Genomic DNA, 18201 nt, shown 5'->3' on the forward strand with positions numbered 1-18201 from the left:
GAGCGTCTCCTGTGTCACCAGTTTTACATTCCGATGCACTTCTGCAGGTTTACTGTATCCATTGGACCTTCACAGTGTCGATGAAACACAGAAATTGCATCGGAATTAAATCTAAGGGACACAATGTCGGCTTAAGTACAGGAAGACTGAGTCTACCTACTGTCTACGTTTTGAGCGTTTCCTGTGTCACCAGTTTTACACTGCGATGCACCTCTGCAGGTTTACTGTATCCATTGGACCTTCCCATTGACGATGAAACACAGAAATTGCATCGGATATAAATATTAGAGACACAATGCCGACTTAAGTACAGGAAGACTGAGTCTTCCTACTGACTATGTTTTGAGCGTTTCCTGTGTCACCAGATTTACATTCCGATGCACCTCTGCAGGTTTACTGTATCCCTTGGACCTTCACAATGACGATGAAACACAGATATTGCATCGGAATTTAATATAAGAGACACAATGCCGATTTAAGTACAGGAAGACTGAGTGTTTATACTGTCTATGTTTTCAGCGTTTCCTGTGTAATCAGTTTTACATTCCGATGCAACTCTGCACGTTTATTGTATTCCTTGGACCTTCCCATTGACGAAGAAACACAGAAATTACATCGGAATTAAATATAAGAGCCACAATGCCGACTTAAGTACTACAAAACTGAGTCTCCTTAGGGTCTATGTTTTGAGCGTTTCCTGTGTCACCAGTTTTACATTCCGATGCACCTGTGCAGGATTACTGTATCCATTGGACCTTCCCAGTGACGATGAAACACAGAAATTGCATCGGAATTAAATATAAGAGAGACAATGCCGACTTAAGTGAAAGAAAACTTGGTCTTCTTAGGGTGTATGTTTTGAGCGTTCCCTGTGTCACCAGTTTTACATTCCGATGGACCTCAGCAGTTTTACTGTATCACTTGGACCTTCCCATTGACGGTGAAACACAGAAATTGCATCGGAATTAAATCTAAGGGACACAATGTCGACGTAAGTACAGGAAGACTGAGTCTTCCTACTGTCTACGTTTTGAGCGTTTCCTGTGTCACCAGTTTTACATTCCGATGCACCTCTGCAGGTTTACTGTATCCATTGGACCTTCCCATTGACGATGAAACACAGAAATTGCATCGGATTTAAATATAAGAGACACAATGCCGACTTAAGTACAGGTAGACAGAGTCTTCCTTTTGTCTATGTTTTGAGCGTTTCCTGTGTCATCGGTTTTACATTCCGATGCACCTCTGCAGGTTTACTGTATCCATTGGACCTTCCCATTGACGATGAAACACAGAAATTGCATCGGAATTAAATATAAGAGACACAATGCCGACATAAGTACAGGAAGACTGAGTCTTCATACTGCCTACGTTTTGAGCGTTTCCTGTGTCACCAGTTTTACATTCCGATGCACCTCTGCAGGTTTACTGTATCCCTTCGACCTTCACAGTGACGATGAAAAACAGATATTGCATCGGAATTAAATATAAGAGACACAATGCCGACTTAAGTACAAGAAAACCGATTCTTCTTAGGCTCTATGTTTTGAGCATTTCCTGTGTCATCAGTTTTACATTCCGATGGACCTCTGCAGGTTTACTCTATCCCTTGGACCTTCCCATTGACGATGAAACACAGAAATTGCATCGGAATTAAATCTAAGGGACACAATGTCGACTTAAGTACAGGAAGACTGAGTCTTCCTACTGTCTACGTTTTGAGCGTTTCCTGTGTCACCAGTTTTACACTCCGATGCACCTCTGCAAGTTAACTGTATCCATTGGACCTTCACATTGACGATGAAACACAGATATTGCATCGGATTTAAATATAAGAGACACAATGCCGACTTAAGTACAGGAAGACTGAGTCTTCCTACTGTCTATGTTTTGAGCGTTTCCTGTGTCACCAGTTTTTCTCTCCGATGCACCTCTGCAGGTTTACTGTATCCCTTAGACCCTCACAGTGACGAATAAACACAGATATTGCATCGGAATTAAATATAAGAGACACAATGCCGACTTAAGTACTACAAAACTGAGTCTCCTTAGGGTCTATGATTTGAGCGTTTCCTGTGTCACCAGTTTTACATTCCGATGCACCTTTGCAGGTTTACTGTATCCATTGGACCTTCCCAGTAACGATGAAACACAGAAATTGCATCGGAATTAAATATAAGAGAGACAATGCCGACTTAAGTACAAGTAAACTTGGTCTTCTTAGGGTCTATGTTTTGAACGTTTCCTGTGTCACCTGTTTTACATTCCGATGGACCTCAGCAGGTTTACTGTATCTCTTGGACCTTCCCATTGACGATGAAACACAGAAAGTGCATCGGAATTAAATCTAAGGGACACAATGTCGACGTAAGTACAGGAAGACTGAGTCTTCCTACTGTATACGTTTTAAGCGTTTCCTGTGTCACCAGTTTTACATTCCGATGCACCTCTGCAGGTTTACTGTATCCATTGGACCTTCCCATTGACGATGAAACACAGAAATTGCATCGGATTTAAATATAAGAGACACAATGCCGACTTAAGTACAGGTAGACTGAGTCTTCCTACTGTCTATGTTTTGAACGTTTCCTGTGTCACCAGTTTTACATTCCGATGCACCTCTGCAAGTTTACTGTATCGATTGGACCTTCCCATTGACGATGAAACACAGAAATTGCATCGGAATTAAATATAAGAGACACAATGCCGACATAAGTACAGGAAGACTGAGTCTTCCTACTGTCTACGTTTTGAGCGTTTCCTGTGTCACCAGTTTTACATTTCGATGCACCTCTGCAGGTTTACTGTATCTATTGGACCTTCCCATTGATGATGAAACACAGAAATTGCATCGGATTTAAATATAAGAGACACAATGCCGACTTAAGTACACGAAGACTGGGTCTTCCTACTGTCTATGTTTTGAGCGTTTCCTGTGTCACCAGTTTTTCTCTCCGATGCACCTCTGCAGGTTTACTGTATCCCTTGGACCCTCACAGTGACGAATAAACATAGATATTGCATCGGAATTAAATATAAGAGACACAATGCCGATTTAAGTACAGGAAGACTGAGACTTTATACTGTCTACGTTTTCAGCGTTTCCTGTGTAATCAGTCTTACATTCCGATGCAACTCTGCAGGTTTACTGTATTCCTTGGACCTTCCCATTGACGATGAAACACAGAAATTGCATCGGAATTAAACATAAGTGACCCAATGCCGACTTAAGTACAACAAAACTGAGTCTCCTTAGGGTCTATGTTTTGAGCGTTTCCTGTGTCACCAGTTTTACATTCCGATGCACCTCTGCAGGTTTACTGTATCCATTGGACCTTCCCAGTGTCGATGAAACACAGATATTGCATCGGAATGTAATATAAGAGACACAATGCCGATTTAAGTACAGGAAGACTGAGTCTTTATACTGTCTATGTTTTCAGCGTTTCCTGTGTAATCAGTTTTACATTCCGATGCAAACCTGCACGTTTATTGTATTCCTTGGACCTTCCCATTGACGAAGAAACACAGAAATTACATAGGAATTAAATATAAGAGACACAATGCCGACTTAAGTACTACAAAACTGAGTCTCCTTAGAGTCTATGATTTGAGCGTTTCCTGTGTCACCAGTTTTACATTCCGATGCACCTTTGCAGGTTTACTGTATCCATTGGACCTTCCCACTGACGATGAAACACAGAAATTGCATCGGAATTAAATATAAGAGAGACAATGCCGACTTAAGTACAAGAAAACTTGGTCTTCTTAGGGTCTATGATTTGAACGTTTCCTGTGTCACCAGTTTTACATTCCGATGGACCTCAGCAGGTTTACTGTATCCCTTGGACCTTCCCATTGACGATGAAACACAGAAAGTGCATCGGAATTAAATCTAAGGGACACAATGTCGACGTAAGTACAGGAAGACTGAGTCTTCCTACTATCTATGTTTTGAGCGTTTCCTGTGTCACCAGTTTTACATTCCGATCCACCTCTGCAAGTTTACTGTATCGATTGGACCTTCCCATTGACGATGAAACACAGAAATTACATCGAAATTAAATATAAGAGACACAATGCCGACATAAGTACAGGAAGACTGAGTCTTCCTACTGTCTACGTTTTGAGCGTTTCCTGTGTCACCAGTTTTACATTCCGATGCACCTCTGCAGGTTTACTGTATCTATTGGACCTTCCCATTGACGATGAAACACAGAAATTGCATCGGATTTAAATATAAGAGACACAATGCCGACTTAAGTACAAGATGAGTGGGTCTTCCTACTGGCTATGTTTTGAGCGTTTCCTGTGTCACCAGTTTTTCTCTCCGATGCACCTCTGCAGGTTTACTGTATCCCTTGGACCCTCACAGTGACGAATAAACATAGATATTGCATCGGAATTAAATATAAGAGACACAATGCCGATTTAAGTACAGGAAGACTGAAACTTTATACTGTCTACGTTTTCAGCGTTTCCTGTGTAATCAGTCTTACATTCCGATGCTACTCTGCAGGTTTACTGTATTCCTTGGACCTTCCCATTGACAATGAAACACAGAAATTGCATCGGAATTAAATATAAGTGACACAATGCCGACTTAAGTACAACAAAACTGAGTCTCCTTAGGGTCTATGTTTTGAGCGTTTCCTGTGTCACCAGTTTTACATTCCGATGCACCTCTGCAGGTTAACTGTATCCATTGGACCTTCCCAGTGACGATGAAACACAGAAATTGTATCGGAATTAAATATAAGAGAGACAATGCCGACTTAAGTACAAGAAAACTGAGTCATCTTAGGGTCTATGTTTTGAGCGTTTCCTGTGTCACCAGTTTTACATTCCATGCACCTCTGCAAGATTACTGTATCCATTGGACCTTCCCATTGACGATGAAACACGAAATTGCATCGGTTTTAAATATAAGAGACACAATGCCGACTTAAGTACAGGAAGACTGAGCCTTCCTACTGTCTACGTTTTGAGCGTTTCCTGTGTCATCAGTTTTACATTCCGATGCACCTCTGCAGGTTTACTGTATCGATTGGACCTTCCCATTGCCGATGAAACACAGAAATTGCATCGGATTTAAATATGAGAGGCACAATGCCGAATTAAGTACAGGAAAACTGAGTCTTCCTACTGTCTATGTTTTGAGCGTTTTTTGTGTCACCAGTTTTACATTCCGATGCACCTCTGCAGGTTTACTGTATCCCTTGGACCCTCACAGTGACGAATAAACATAGATATTGCATCGGAATTAAATATAAGAGACACAATGCCGATTTAAGTACAGGAAGACTGAGACTTTATACTGTCTACGATTTCAGCGTTTCCTGTGTAATCAGTCTTACATTCCGATGCAACTCTGCAGGTTTACTGTATTCCTTGGACCTTCCCATTGACGATGAAACACAGAAATTGCATCGGAATTAAACATAAGAGACACAATGCCGACTTAAGTACAGGAAGACTGAGCCTTCCTACTGTCTACGTTTTGAGAGTTTCCTGTGTCACCAGTTTTACACTGCGATGCACTTCTGCAGGTTTACTGTATCCATTGGACCTTCCCATTGACGATGAAACACAGAAATTGCATCGGATTTAAATATTAGAGACACAATGCCGACTTAAGTACAGGTAGACTGAGTCTTCCTACTGTCTATGTTTTGAGCGTTTCCTGTGTCACCAGTTTTACATTCCATGCACCTCTGCAAGTTTACTGTATCCCTTGGACCCTAACAGTGACGAATAAACATAGATATTGCATCGGAATTAAATATAAGAGACACAATGCCGATTTAAGTACAGGAAGACTGAGACTTTATACTGTCTACGTTTTCAGCGTTTCCTGTGTAATCAGTCTTACATTCCGATGCAACTCTGCAGGTTTACTGTATTCCTTCGACCTTCCCATTGACAATGAAACACAGAAATTGCATCGGAATTAAATATAAGTGACACAATGCCGACTTAAGTACAACAAAACTGAGTCTCCTTAGGGTCTATGTTTTGAGCGTTTCCTGTGTCACCAGTTTTACATTCCGATGCACCTCTGCAGGTTTACTGTATCCATTGGACCTTCCCAGTGACGATGAAACACAGAAATTGTATCGGAATTAAATATAAGAGAGACAATGCCGACTTAAGTACAAGAAAACTGAGTCATCTTAGGGTCTATGTTTTGAGCGTTTCCTGTGTCACCAGTTTTACATTCCATGCACCTCTGCAAGTTTACTGTATCCATTGGACCTTCCCATTGACGATGAAACACGAAATTGCATCGGATTTAAATATAAGAGACACAATGCCGACTTAAGTACAGGAAGACTGAGTCTTCCTACTGTCTATGTTTTGAGCGTTTCCTGTGTCATCAGTTTTACATTCCGATGCACCTCTGCAGGTTTACTGTATCGATTGGACCTTCCCATTGCCGATGAAACACAGAAATTGCATCGGAATTAAATATAAGAGACACAATGCCGACTTAAGTACAGGAAGACTGAGCCTTCCTACTGTCTACGTTTTGAGCGTTTCCTGTGTCACCAGATTTACATTCCGATACACCTCTGCAGAATTTCTGTATCCATTGGACCTTCCCATTGACGATGAAACACAGAAATTGCATCGGATTTAAATATAAGAGGCACAATGCCGAATTAAGTACAGGAAAACTGAGTCTTCCTACTGTCTATGTTTTGAGCGTTTTTTGTGTCACCAGTTTTACATTCCGATGCACCTCTGCAGGTTTACTGTATCCCTTGGACCCTCACAGTGACGAATAAACATAGATATTGCATCGGAATTAAATATAAGAGACACAATGCCGATTTAAGTACAGGAAGACTGAGACTTTATACTGTCTACGTTTTCAGCGTTTCCTGTGTAATCAGTCTTACATTCCGATGCAACTCTGCAGGTTTACTGTATTCCTTGGACCTTCCCATTGACGATGAAACACAGAAATTGCATCGGAATTAAATATAAGAGACACAATGCCGACTTAAGTACAGGAAGACTGAGCCTTCCTACTGTCTACGATTTGAGAGTTTCCTGTGTCACCAGTTTTACACTGCGATGCACTTCTGCAGGTTTACTGTATCCATTGGACCTTCCCATTGACGATGAAACACAGAAATTGCAACGGATTTAAATATTAGAGACACAATGCCGACTTAAGTACAGGTAGACTGAGTCTTCCTACTGTCTATGTTTTGAGCGTTTCCTGTGTCACCAGTTTTACATTCCATGCACCTCTGCAAATTTACTGTATCCATTGGACCTTCCCATTGACGATGAAACACAAAATTGCATCGGATTTAAATATAAGAGACACAATGCCGACTTAAGTACAGGAAGACTGAGTCTTCCTACTGTCTATGTTTTGAGCGTTTCCTGTGTCACCAGTTTTACATTCCGATGCACCTCTGCAGGTTTACTGTATCGATTGGACCTTCCCATTGACGATGAAACACAGAAATTGCATCGGAATTAAATATAAGAGACACAATGCCGACTTAAGTACAGGAAGACTGAGCCTTCCTACTGTCTACGTTTTGAGCGTTTCCTGTGTCACCAGTTTTACATTCCGATACACCTCTGCAGAATTTCTGTATCCATTGGACCTTCCCATTGACGATGAAACACAGAAATTGCATCGGATTTAAATATAAGAGGCACAATGCCGAATTAAGTACAGGAATACTGAGTCTTCCTACTGTCTATGATTTGAGCGTTTTTTGTGTCACCAGTTTTACATTCCGATGCACCTCTGCAGGTTTACTGTATCCATTGGACCTTCACAGTGACGATGATACACAGAAATTGCCTCGGATTTAAATATAAAAGACACAATGCCGACTTAAGCACAGGAAGACTGAGTCTTCCTACTGTCTATGTTTTGATCGTTTCCTGTGTAATCAGTTTTACATTCCGATGCAACTCTGCACGTTTATTGTATTCCTTGGACCTTCCCATTGACGAAGAAACACAGAAATTACATCGGAATTAAATATAAGAGACACAATGCAGACTTAAGTACTACAAAACTGAGTCTCCTTAGGGTCTATGTTTTGAGCGTTTCCTGTGTCACCAGTTTTACATTCCGATGCACTTGTGCAGGTTTACTGTATCCATTGGACCTTCCCAGTGACGATGAAACACAGAAAATGCATCGGAATTAAATGTAAGAGAGACAATGCCGACTTAAGTGAAAGAAAACTTGGTCTTCTTAGGGTGTATGTTTTGAGCGTTTCCTGTGTCACCAGTTTTACATTCCATGCACCTCTGCAAGTTTACTGTATCCATTGGACCTTCCCATTGACGATGAAACACGAAATTGCATCGGATTTAAATATAAGAGACACAATGCCGACTTAAGTACAGGAAGACTGAGTCTTCCTACTGTCTATGTTTTCAGCGTTTCCTGTGTCATCAGTTTTACATTCCGATGCACCTCTGCAGGTTTACTGTATCGATTGGACCTTCCCATTGCCGATGAAACACAGAAATTGCATCGGAATTAAATATAAGAGACACAATGCCGACTTAAGTACAGGAAGACTGAGCCTTCCTACTGTCTACGTTTTGAGCGTTTCCTGTGTCACCAGTTTTACATTCCGATACACCTCTGCAGAATTTCTGTATCCATTGGACCTTCCCATTGACGATGAAACACAGAAATTGCATCGGATTTAAATATAAGAGGCACAATGCCGAATTAAGTACAGGAAAACTGAGTCTTCCTACTGTCTATGTTTTGAGCGTTTTTTGTGTCACCAGTTTTACATTCCGATGCACCTCTGCAGGTTTACTGTATCCCTTGGACCCTCACAGTGACGAATAAACATAGATATTGCATCGGAATTAAATATAAGAGACACAATGCCGATTTAAGTACAGCAAGCCTGAGACTTTATACTGTCTACGTTTTCAGCGTTTCCTGTGTAATCAGTCTTACATTCCGATGCAACTCTGCAGGTTTACTGTATTCCTTGGACCTTCCCATTGACGATGAAACACAGAAATTGCATCGGAATTAAATATAAGAGACACAATGCCGACTTAAGTACAGGAAGACTGAGCCTTCCTACTGTGTACGTTTTGAGAGTTTCCTGTGTCACCAGTTTTACACTGCGATGCACTTCTGCAGGTTTACTGTATCCATTGGACCTTCCCATTGACGATGAAACACAGAAATTGCATCGGATTTAAATATTAGAGACACAATGCCGACTTAAGTACAGGTGGACTGAGTCTTCCTACTGTCTATGTTTTGAGCGTTTCCTGTGTCACCAGTTTTACATTCCATGCACCTCTGCAAGTTTACTGTATCCCTTGGACCCTCACAGTGACGAATAAACATAGATATTGCATCGGAATTAAATATAAGAGACACAATGCCGATTTAAGTACAGGAAGACTGAGACTTTATACTGTCTACGTTTTCAGCGTTTCCTGTGTAATCAGTCTTACATTCCGATGCAACTCTGCAGGTTTACTGTATTCCTTGGACCTTCCCATTGACAATGAAACACAGAAATTGCATCGGAATTAAATATAAGTGACACAATGCCGACTTAAGTACAACAAAACGGAGTCTCCTTAGGGTCTATGTTTTGAGCGTTTCCTGTGTCACCAGTTTTACGTTCCGATGCACCTCTGCAGGTTTACTGTATCCATTGGACCTTCCCAGTGACGATGAAACACAGAAATTGTATCGGAATTAAATATAAGAGAGACAATGCCGACTTAAGTACAAGAAAACTAAGTCATCTTAGGGTCTATGTTTTGAGCGTTTCCTGTGTCACCAGTTTTACATTCCATGCACCTCTGCAAGTTTACTGTATCCATTGGACCTTCCCATTGACGATGAAACACGAAATTGCATCGGATTTAAATATAACAGACACAATGCCGACTTAAGTACAGGAAGACTGAGTCTTCCTACTGTCTATGTTTTGAGCGTTTCCTGTGTCATCAGTTTTACATTCCGATGCACCTCTGCAGGTTTACTGTATCGATTGGACCTTCCCATTGCCGATGAAACACAGAAATTGCATCGGAATTAAATATAAGAGACACAATGCAGACTTAAGTACAGGAAGACTGAGCCTTCCTACTGTCTACGTTTTGAGCGTTTCCTGTGTCACCAGTTTTACATTCCGATACACCTCTGCAGAATTTCTGTATCCATTGGACCTTCCCATTGACGATGAAACACAGAAATTGCATCGGATTTAAATATAAGAGGCACAATGCCGAATTAAGTACAGGAAAACTGAGTCTTCCTACTGTCTATGTTTTGAGCGTTTTTTGTGTCACCAGTTTTACATTCCGATGCACCTCTGCAGGTTTACTGTATCCCTTGGACCCTCACAGTGACGAATAAACATAGATATTGCATCGGAATTAAATATAAGAGACACAATGCCGATTTAAGTACAGGAAGACTGAGACTTTATACTGTCTACGTTTTCAGCGTTTCCTGTGTAATCAGTCTTACATTCCGATGCAACTCTGCAGGTTTACTGTATTCCTTGGACCTTCCCATTGACGATGAAACACAGAAATTGCATCGGAATTAAATATAAGAGACACAATGCCGACTTAAGTACAGGAAGACTGAGCCTTCCTACTGTCTACGATTTGAGAGTTTCCTGTGTCACCAGTTTTACACTGCGATGCACTTCTGCAGGTTTACTGTATCCATTGGACCTTCCCATTGACGATGAAACACAGAAATTGCATCGGATTTAAATATTAGAGACACAATGCCGACTTAAGTACAGGTAGACTGAGTCTTCCTACTGTCTATGTTTTGAGCGTTTCCTGTGTCACCAGTTTTACATTCCATGCACCTCTGCAAGTTTACTGTATCCATTGGACCTTCCCATTGACGATGAAACACAAAATTGCATCGGATTTAAATATAAGAGACACAATGCCGACTTAAGTACAGGAAGACTGAGTCTTCCTACTGTCTATGTTTTGAGCGTTTCCTGTGTCACCAGTTTTACATTCCGATGCACCTCTGCAGGTTTACTGTATCGATTGGACCTTCCCATTGACGATGAAACACAGAAATTGCATCGGAATTAAATATAAGAGACACAATGCCGACTTAAGTACAGGAAGACTGAGCCTTCCTACTGTCTACGTTTTGAGCGTTTCCTGTGTCACCAGTTTTACATTCCGATACACCTCTGCAGAATTTCTGTATCCATTGGACCTTCCCATTGACGATGAAACACAGAAATTGCATCGGATTTAAATATAAGAGGCACAATGCCGAATTATGTACAGGAACACTGAGTCTTCCTACTGTCTATGATTTGAGCGTTTTTTGTGTCACCAGTTTTACATTCCGATGCACCTCTGCAGGTTTACTGTATCCATTGGACCTTCACAGTGACGATGATACACAGAAATTGCCTCGGATTTAAATATAAAAGACACAATGCCGACTTAAGCACAGGAAGACTGAGTCTTCCTACTGTCTATGTTTTGATCGTTTCCTGTGTAATCAGTTTTACATTCCGATGCAACTCTGCACGTTTATTGTATTCCTTGGACCTTCCCATTGACGAAGAAACACAGAAATTACATCGGAATTAAATATAAGAGACACAATGCAGACTTAAGTACTACAAAACTGAGTCTCCTTAGGGTCTATGTTTTGAGCGTTTCCTGTGTCACCAGTTTTACATTCCGATGCACTTGTGCAGGTTTACTGTATCCATTGGACCTTCCCAGTGACGATGAAACACAGAAATTGCATCGGAATTAAATGTAAGAGAGACAATGCCGACTTAAGTGAATGAAAACTTGGTCTTCTTAGGGTGTATGTTTTGAGCGTTCCCTGTGTCACCTGTTTTACATTCCGATGGACCTCAGCAGGTTTACTGTATCCCTTGGACCTTCCCATTGACGATGAAACACAGAAATTCCATCGGAATTACATCTAAGGGACACAATGTCGACGTAAGTACAGGAAGACTGAGTCTTCCTACTGTCTACGTTTTGAGCGTTTCCTGTGTCACCAGTTTTACATTCCGATGCACCTCTGCAGGTTTACTGTATCCATTGGACCTTCCCGTTGACGATGAAACACAGAAATTGCATCGGATTTAAATATAAGAGACACAATGCCGACTTAAGTACAGGAAGACTGAGTCTTCCTACTGTCTATGTTTTGAGCGTTTCCTGTGTCACCAGTTTTACATTCCGATGGACCTCTGCAGGTTTTCTGTATCACTTGGACCTCCCCGCGACGATGAAACACAGAAATTGCATCGGAATTAGATCTAAGAGACACAATGTCGGCTTAAGTACAGGAAGACTGAGTCTTCCTACCGTCTACGTTTTGAGCGTTTCCTGTGTCACCAGTTTTACATTCCGATGCACCTCTGCAGGTTTACTGTATCCCTTCGACCTTCACAGTGACGATGAAAAACAGATATTGCATCGGAATTAAATATAAGAGACACAATGCCGACTTAAGTACAAGAAAACTGATTCTTCTTAGGCTCTATGTTTTGAGCGTTTCCTGTGTCATCACTTTTACATTCCGATGGACCTCTGCAGGTTTACTGTATCCCTTGGACCTTCCCATTGACGATGAAACACAGAAATTGCATCGGAATTAAATCTAAGGGACACAATGTCGACTTAAGTACAGGAAGACTGAGTCTTCCTACTGTCTACGTTTTGAGCGTTTCCTGTTTCACCAGTTTTACACTCCGATGCACCTCTGCAGGTTTACTGTATCCATTGGACCTTCCCATTGACGATGAAACACAGAAATTGCATCGGATTTAAATATTAGAGACACAATGCCGACTTAAGTACAGGTAGACTGAGTCTTCCTACTGTCTATGTTTTGAGCGTTTCCTGTGTCACCAGTTTTACATTCCGATGCACTTCTGCAAGTTTACTGTATCCATTGGACTTTCACAGTGACGATGATACACAGAAATTGCATCGGATTTAAATATAAGAGACACAATGCCGACTTAAGTACAGGAAGACTGAGTCTTCCTACTGTCTATGTTTTGAGCGTTTCCTGTGTCACCAGTTTTTCTCTCCGATGCACCTCTGCAGGTTTACTGTATCCCTTGGACCCTCACAGTGACCAATAAAAACAAATATTGCATCGGAATTAAATATAAGAGACACAATGCCGATTTAAGTACAGGAAGACTGAGTCTTTATACTGTCTATGTTTTCAGCGTTTCCTGTGTAATCAGTCTTACATTCCGATGCAACTCTGCACGTTTATTGTATTCCTTGGACCTTCCCATTGACGAAGAAACACAGTAATTACATCGGAATTAAATATAAGTGACCCAATGCCGACTTAAGTACTACAAAACTGAGTCTCCCTAGGGTCTATGATTTGAGCGTTTCCTGTGTCACCAGTTTTACATTCCGATGCACCTTTGCAGGTTTACTGTATCCATTGGACCTTCCCATTGACGATGAAACACAGAAAGTGCATCGGAATTAAATCTAAGGGACACAATGTCGACGTAAGTACAGGAAGACTGAGTCTTCCTACTGTCTACGTTTTGAGCGTTTCCTGTGTCACCAGTTTTACATTCCGATGCGCCTCTGCAGGTATACTGTATCTATTGGACCTTCCCATTGACTATGAAACACAGAAATTGCATCGGATTTAAATATAAGAGACACAATGCCGACTTAAGTACAGGAAGACTGGGTCTTCCTACTGTATATGTTTGGAGCGTTTCCCAATGCCACCAGTTTTTCTCTCCGATGCACCTCTGCAGGTTTACTGTATCCCTTGGACCCTCACAGTGACTAATTAACATAGATATTGCATCGGAATTAAATATAAGAGACACAATGCCGATTTAAGTACAGGAAGACTGAGACTTTATACTGTCTACGTTTTCAGCGTTTCCTGTGTAATCAGTCTTACATTCCGATGCAACTCTGCAGGATTACTGTATTCCTTGGACCTTCCCATTGACGATGAAACACAGAAATTGCATCGGAATTAAATATAAGTGACACAATGCCGACTTAAGTACAACAAGACTGAGTCTCCTTAGGGTCTATGTTTTGAGCGTTTCCTGTGTCACCAGTTTTACATTGCGATGGACCTCTGCAGATTTTCTGTATCCCTTGGACCTCCCCATCGACGATGAAACACAGAAATTGCATCGGAATTACATCTAAGAGACACAATGTCGACTTAAGTACAGGAAGACTGAGTCTTCCTACTGTCTACGTTTTGAGCGTTTCCTGTGTCACCAGTTTTACACTGCGATGTACCTCTGCAGGTTTACTGTATCCATTGGACCTTCCCATTGACGATGAAACACAGAAATTGCATCGGATTTAAATATTAGAGACACAATGCCGACTTAAGTACAGGTAGACTGAGTCTTCCTACTGTCTATGTTTTGAGCGTTTCCTGTGTCACCAGTTTTACATTCCGATGCACCTCTGCAAGTTTACTGTATCCATTGGACCTTCCCATTGACGATGAAACACAGAAATTGCATCGGATTTAAATATAAGAGACACAATGCCGACTTAAGTACAGGAAGACTGAGTCTTCCTACTGTCTATGATTTGAGCGTTTCCTGTGTCACCAGTTTTACATTCCGATGCACCTCTGCAGGTTTACTGTATCGATTGGACCTTCCCATTGACGATGAAACACAGAAATTGCATCGGAATTAAATATAAGAGACACAATGCCGACTTATGTACAGGAAGACTGAGCCTTCCTACTGTCTACGTTTTGAGCGTTTCCTGTGTCACCAGTTTTACATTCCGATACACCTCTGCAGAATTTCTGTATCCATTGGACCTTCCCATTGACGATGAAACACAGAAATTGCATCGGATTTAAATATAAGAGGCACAATGCCGAATTAAGTACAGGAATACTGAGTCTTCCTACTGTCTACGTTTTGAGCTATTCCTGTTTCACCAGTTTTACACTCCGATGCACCTCTGCAGGTTTACTGTATCCATTGGACCTTCCCATTGACGATGAAACACAGAAATTGCATCGGATTTAAATATTAGAGACACAATGCCGACTTAAGTACAGGTAGACTGAGTCTTCCTACTGTCTATGTTTTGAGCGTTTCCTGTGTCACCAGTTTTACATTCCGATGCACTTCTGCAAGTTTACTGTATCCATTGGACCTTCCCATTGACGATGAAACACAGAAATTGCATCGGATTTAAATATAAGAGACACAATGCCGACTTAAGTACAGGAAGACTGAGTCTTCCTACTGTCTATGTTTTGAGCGTTTCCTGTGTCACCAGTTTTTCTCTCCGATGCACCTCTGCAGGTTTACTGTATCCCTCGGAACCTCACAGTGACCAACAAAAACAGATATTGCATCGGAATTAAATATAAGAGACACAATGCCGATTTAAGTACAGGAAGACTGAGTCTTTATACTGTCTATGTTTTCAGCGTTTCCTGTGTAATCAGTCTTACATTCCGATGCAACTCTGCACGTTTATTGTATTCCTTGGACCTTCCCATTGACGAAGAAACACAGTAATTACATCGGAATTAAATATAAGAGACCCAATGCCGACTTAAGTACTACAAAACTGAGTCTCCTTAGGGTCTATGATTTGAGCGTTTCCTGTGTCACCAGTTTTACATTCCGATGCACCTTTGCAGGTTTACTGTATCCATTGGACCTTCCCATTGACGATGAAACACAGAAAGTGCATCGGAATTAAATCTAAGGGACACAATGTCGACGTAAGTACAGGAAGACTGAGTCTTCCTACTGTCTACGTTTTGAGCGTTTCCTGTGTCACCAGTTTTACATTCCGATGCGCCTCTGCAGGTTTACTGTATCTATTGGACCTTCCCATTGACTATGAAACACAGAAATTGCATCGGATTTAAATATAAGAGACACAATGCCGACTTAAGTACAGGAAGACTGGGTCTTCCTACTGTATATGTTTGGAGCGTTTCCCAATGCCACCAGTTTTTCTCTCCGATGCACCTCTGCAGGTTTACTGTATCCCTTGGACCCTCACAGTGACTAATAAACATAGATATTGCATCGGAATTAAATATAAGAGACACAATGCCGATTTAAGTACAGGAAGACTGAGACTTTATACTGTCTACGTTTTCAGCGTTTCCTGTGTAATCAGTCTTACATTCCGATGCAACTCTGCAGGTTTACTGTATTCCTTGGACCTTCCCATTGACGATGAAACACAGAAATTGCATCGGAATTAAATATAAGTGACACAATGCCGACTTAAGTACAACAAAACTGAGTCTCCTTAGGGTCTATGTTTTGAGCGTTTCCTGTGTCACCAGTTTTACATTGCGATGGACCTCTGCAGATTTTCTGTATCCCTTGGACCTCCCCATCGACGATGAAACACAGAAATTTCATCGGAATTACATCTAAGAGACACAATGTCGACTTAAGTACAGGAAGACTGAGTCTTCCTACTGTCTACGTTTTGAGCGTTTCCTGTGTCACCAGTTTTACACTGCGATGTACCTCTGCAGGTTTACTGTATCCATTGGACCTTCCCATTGACGATGAAACACAGAAATTGCATCGGATTTAAATATTAGAGACACAATGCCGACTTAAGTACAGGTAGACTGAGTCTTCCTACTGTCTATGTTTTGAGCGTTTCCTGTGTCACCAGTTTTACATTCCGATGCACCTCTGCAAGTTTACTGTATCCATTGGACCTTCCCATTGACGATGAAACACAGAAATTGCATCGGATTTAAATATAAGAGACACAATGCCGACTTAAGTACAGGAAGACTGAGTCTTCCTACTGTCTATGATTTGAGCGTTTCCTGTGTCACCAGTTTTACATTCCGATGCACCTCTGCAGGTTTACTGTATCGATTGGACCTTCCCATTGACGATGAAACACAGAAATTGCATCGGAATTAAATATAAGAGACACAATGCCGACTTATGTACAGGAAGACTGAGCCTTCCTACTGTCTACGTTTTGAGCGTTTCCTGTGTCACCAGTTTTACATTCCGATACACCTCTGCAGAATTTCTGTATCCATTGGATCTTCCCATTGACGATGAAACACAGAAATTGCATCGGATTTAAATATAAGAGGCACAATGCCGAATTAAGTACAGGAATACTGAGTATTCCTACTGTCTACGTTTTGAGCGTTTCCTGTTTCACCAGTTTTACACTCCGATGCACCTCTGCAGGTTTACTGTATCCATTGGACCTTCCCATTGACGATGAAACACAGAAATTGCATCGGATTTAAATATTAGAGACACAATGCCGACTTAAGTACAGGTAGACTGAGTCTTCCTACTGTCTATGTTTTGAGCGTTTCCTGTGTCACCAGTTTTACATTCCGATGCACTTCTGCAAGTTTACTGTATCCATTGGACCTTCCCATTGACGATGAAACACAGAAATTGCATCGGATTTAAATATAAGAGACACAATGCCGACTTAAGTACAGGAAGACTGAGTCTTCCTACTGTCTATGTTTTGAGCGTTTCCTGTGTCACCAGTTTTTCTCTCCGATGCACCTCTGCAGGTTTACTGTATCCCTCGGAACCTCACAGTGACCAACAAAAACAGATATTGCATCGGAATTAAATATAAGAGACACAATGCCGATTTAAGTACAGGAAGACTGAGTCTTTATACTGTCTATGTTTTCAGCGTTTCCTGTGTAATCAGTCTTACATTCCGATGCAACTCTGCACGTTTATTGTATTCCTTGGACCTTCCCATTGACGAAGAAACACAGTAATTACATCGGAATTAAATATAAGAGACCCAATGCCGACTTAAGTACTACAAAACTGAGTCTCCTTAGGGTCTATGATTTGAGCGTTTCCTGTGTCACCAGTTTTACATTCCGATGCACCTTTGCAGGTTTACTGTATCCATTGGACCTTCCCATTGACGATGAAACACAGAAAGTGCATCGGAATTAAATCTAAGGGACACAATGTCGACGTAAGTACAGGAAGACTGAGTCTTCCTACTGTCTACGTTTTGAGCGTTTCCTGTGTCACCAGTTTTACATTCCGATGCGCCTCTGCAGGTTTACTGTATCTATTGGACCTTCCCATTGACGATAAAACACAGAAATTGCATCGGATTTAAATATAAGAGACACAATGCCGACTTAAGTACAGGAAGACTGGGTCT

The sequence above is a fragment of the Schistocerca nitens genome, chromosome 6, assembly GCF_023898315.1.
Source record: "Schistocerca nitens isolate TAMUIC-IGC-003100 chromosome 6, iqSchNite1.1, whole genome shotgun sequence".
Taxonomy (NCBI): domain Eukaryota; kingdom Metazoa; phylum Arthropoda; class Insecta; order Orthoptera; family Acrididae; genus Schistocerca; species Schistocerca nitens.